This window comes from Patella vulgata, chromosome 4, assembly GCF_932274485.2.
Source record: "Patella vulgata chromosome 4, xgPatVulg1.2, whole genome shotgun sequence".
Taxonomy (NCBI): Eukaryota; Metazoa; Mollusca; class Gastropoda; family Patellidae; genus Patella; species Patella vulgata.
In genome coordinates this window covers 74,805,743-74,810,380 of record NC_065882.2, presented here as the reverse complement: position 1 = coordinate 74,810,380, position 4,638 = coordinate 74,805,743, and the positions used below count along the sequence as shown (strand labels likewise).

Genomic DNA, 4,638 nt, shown 5'->3' with positions numbered 1-4,638 from the left:
TACCGAGGAAGGGAGGGGGTACCCGGTTCAGTTCTTCTAAATGAAAGGAAAAGGGTAGAATATTTATGTACTGTGTGATTACCCGACTCCTCTGGAACATTCCTGGCGACTAGTGATTATCATCAACTAACACATTCTCCTGGACAAATGAGGACACGGTTGAATTCTTAGTCTCATTAACCCAACAGCTGACTAACACATAACCAATTATATCTCATGATTAATGTCTCATTTAGTTTTATTTCAAACACAAATATATAATATTTTAAAATGTTTTTAGTATCGATAACAGTTGACCGTTTTACCAGAAGCATTAGTCCATACAGCAGAACAAGTACATCCTTGACTGTAATAAGAAAGATATCATTTAGTTAAAGAAATAAAAATGATGTGAACATTTTATACAAGTAAAATAATACAACACTATAAAGTATTTTAAGTAGTAGGTGTCAACCGCTTTCCAAGTTGATATTCGAAATAAAAATCCTAAATGCGGAGCTCACAGGTTTTCTTTCTAATAACAATCGTGGAAATATGTTGCTACCTGACTGCTGACTTACACATCAGCGCCAACAATAAAGATTATCCACGTCTGTATGCGATTAACTTGTGCACTTGACATTCAAAACATTTGTTTATTGTAGGTAATATTACCTCAATATCAACCCCTAATGGAGGCATGTATAAATGTACAAATAGCAATGAAAGGCACATAACTATGTAGTATATTAAAACTAATGTCGAGTTGTTGAATAGAATAACACAATTGTTGTACATAAAGGTCAATATCCTGAACATTTGGGAGATACCAGTGCCTTAAATATGCCTGGCAAGGGAAAATGTATAGATGTTCCGATGAGATGAAAACCCTAGGTCCCGTGTACACATTGGCATGCACCTCAAAGAATCCTTAAACAGTTGGAATTCGACATAAGAGTAGGCCGTATAGTGCCGCTATCCGGGCAAAATTTCCCTCGTGGCACACTGTATGGCGCATACCAGTCTTCATTAGCCCACTCGGAGCCGAACAGTAGGACAATAATCCCCATTTCATTTCGTTTCAATTTCCTTAAATATGAATTGGAATGCGAGAGGAGCCACGGTAACTAAGTGGGTAAGACGCTGGCTCACTGCATTGGCCGAGAAATGTCATCAAAATTTCCCGACGGAGAGCCAGTCTAGTCGTTCGGGTGCTACGATAGTAACCTACTTTCAGCAATTGATAATGGCAGGGACTTTCTGTGAGTTAGTCTAAGAAAGTTGAATCTTGCAAAATACCGACTTAGCACCTTTCATAGAACTAAAATAACCCCTATAGCATTACACATTTCATTTCATGTACAATGGCGAGGCTGTTCCGGGTTATTTTACGTGCCAACAAGTTCCTTGTCAGCCTCGCAGTGGCCACCTATGAAAGTCACTCGACACAAACTAGATCATTTTGTGACTAACATATGGTTCAATTTTATTTCAATAATTCGCTTGCGCTTAGGGGTCTTGAGTAGTGGGAGGAAACCGGAGGACCTAGAGAAAACCCACGAGGTCAAACGGGTGACTTTAATTCTTTTCACATACAAGCGGGGAATCGAAACCACGCCACTTTACTCAATGACAAACCTTCTGATCCAACGCGCACGCGTTAACCATTCGATTAGAAGGAATTCGGATACATTCATATATTCTTCGATTCAAGCGGATCACCTAACAATAAAATTAGCCATATATGCCAACGGTACCCGGATAAAAAAAGTACTGTGTGTTTTATTTTAAAAGAAGGTGCCTTTGGGGGTATTCTTTTATGTTGATAGCCATACCATTGATATACAGATTATAGCCCTACCTGCAGGTAGCATCAGGATTACCGGGACATGTAGATAGCGCACATGGATTAATTAAACACAAAGCGGGAGATGGGCAAAGATTTAAGCCAGCTGCAAAGGTAAAAAAAATTATTAAATCAATTACCTGCAAATAGTACCAGGATGACCGAGAAAGTTTGATGTCATAAAAGGGCTGGCAAAACACATGATTTGCGATGTGCAGTGGTGCAGGACGGACAGCAGTCTAGTTGTTCGGACAGGACGAAAAGCCGAGGTCTCGTGTACACATGCGTGCACGTAAATGATCCCTTGGCAGTTGGAATTCGATATAAGAGTAGGCCGTAACGCCGCTGTCCGGGCAAAATGTCCCTCATAGCACACTGTATGGCGCATGCCCGTCTTCATTAGCTCAGTCGGCCTATTCTTTACCAAAGATTGTCCAATGTTAGCACCGTTTGTTTTAACTTCAATTTTGTGTTTCATTGTGAACCACACTATGGACTTCACGTCGCGTAAATAAACAGCAATCTTATCACCTTGTCTAAATAACGAATAAATTGAAGCTGTTTTGAAGTAAATAAAGTGTTAACCCACACTCATAACTTTATAATTCCCAGGGATATGTTTCTCGCCACGTATGAAACTGGAATGTGGAATAATATCACGCGCCTGAAATAAAAGCAAAGAACCACCCAGAGACTCAACCCTATTTTGCTATTTGTAACTATTAAATTCAGGCCAAAATTTATATCGTTGTCTCCTGAAGCCTAAAACTAAAACTTACCAAACCTTAATATCAAACATTGGTGCCATTGGAATAGCCGTTTTTATACTTTAAAGTTATACTATAATATATTCAAATGGTATTCCTTCGCCTCGTGTTCGTCGTATAAGGATTGGGGTAAAATTAGCCATGGAAGTTAAGGGAAATATACCAAGATCATTTCTACGAAACCTCTGTAACCCCTCTAAACTTATTATTGATATTACTATTTCAATATTCCTGGGGTTGATTATAATGATTATAATAGATTTTAAATAATTCCTAATTAATCTAAGCAACCCGAGAAAAATATGTTCTAGTTATGTTTCGCAAAGTCGAGGACAATCGACATTGCCTAGATTGGCTGGAGGATATCTTTGATGGCACAGAAAACAAGTGATACTTACTGAAGTTGATATTCTCTAGAAATCGTTTGCTTGGTGCCCCTGTAATTATAATTTGATCATGAATGATTCAAATTTGATCATTTTCAGAACGAGAAAGTGGACATTTTATTGGAAGGAAGGCGAGGATTAGAGCGCAGGGGTCGCAAAAGACATAAACCGCGCAACTGTAGTGTTATTATTGTCTTCGCACCAGACCATCTTGTGAACCTACCAATTGAAACACAGGGAATGAACAAAACTGGCTATAGGGCAGTCATCAAGTACTTCAACTGAAAGGACTAATCCCAACACAGATACATGTCGACATGGACTTCACCTTAGGGTATGAATCCACTTTCTTTTCCATAGAAAAGGCCACTCAAGAAAACATTACGCGGCTGCATGACATGGTGATGGCTGATCGGGTAAGTGGCTAAGTGTGCAAGGCGATGACTCGCTAGTCTGGAGGTCGGATGTTCGATCCCAGCATTGACTGAGAACGTTCATCCAGATTTTCCGGCGTGGTTTCCCGTTGTCAGTGATGGAGGGCCTGGCAAGGACAGCTGTCTAGTCGTTCGGATGGGACGAAAAACCGAGGTGTCCAGTATACATTGGCGTGCACGTAAAAGGTCCCTTGGCAGTAGGAATTCGATACAAGAGTGGTCCATAGTGCCGCTACCCAGGCAAAATTGGCCCCATACACACTGTATGACATATGCCCGCCTTCATTTCCCCAGTCGGAGCAGAAAAGTAGGAAGTTAAACCCCATTTCATTTCTTTTTGCCATACTTTTGGTGTTAACAACAAACGCGCTTGTTTGTGAACAGTAGAGCCAAGAAAACTAGTACACAAAAACTTACCATTTACAGCAACCATAGCACAGATGAGGACGGCGAATACAGCGACTTTCATGATGTTTAACTTAGATGTGATTACAACGTAACTTGAATAAAACCAGCATGTAAATATATCTTATTTAAGGTTTTTAACGTGTAAAGATTTCTTGTTAGAGATAACCAGCTGTTAAAGATAAGACTTTTGTGAATACAGTACAATCTGCATTAAGCAGCCACCCAAGGGAATTTCAATACATCCACTAAAAGAGAATATTTAATCTCTCTATATTTCAAAATTAAGAACATCCCAATTCGATCCAAAGGCAACCGAACCTTCACTGTCACCTGCGCCTGGCGATATGCTATGTAATTTTCGTGCTTTAGCAATATGTCAACATTGCAAAACGTTTGAAACAGAAATCGAAACTCGAAAGTGGTCAATGACCGTAATAATGACTAAGTTTCCCCATAAAATCTTGCCAGATTTGCAAGGCTATATATACTATTCAAAAAAAGTAGGGGATATTTGATTTTTAAGTGTTATTAAAGTCACCTATTGAAACTGACGAAGAAACAAATGACAAAATGAAATGAAGTTCACATTCATCGATTTATTCCAAATGATCGTTAGACTAAGTAAGGCACAGACTGACCATTATAAGGGTAAAATGATACCCGGGGTCAAACAGCAAAGTTACCACAGCATCACAACCAAGTCAGTAACGGGTAAATCCTCCTCTGTTTGCCAAACAAGCATTGATCCGACGTAGCATACTCCTAATGAGACGTCTAAGGTCATTCTGGTCCAGATTGTCCCATTCCTGTTGCAACGC

General features: G+C 39.6%; 1 long non-coding RNA gene across 1 annotated transcript; it reads right to left on the bottom strand.

Annotated features, from left to right (window-relative positions):
* Positions 1–201: 201 nt before the first annotated feature.
* On the bottom strand, positions 202–4,015 carry LOC126819321 (uncharacterized). Its single transcript, XR_007679571.2, has 4 exons — positions 3,830–4,015; positions 2,991–3,029; positions 1,841–1,931; positions 202–346 (listed from the first exon to the last, which is right to left on the bottom strand). It is a non-coding gene; the product is annotated as an uncharacterized LOC126819321 (long non-coding RNA).
* Between the last annotated feature and the right edge of the window lie 623 nt (positions 4,016–4,638).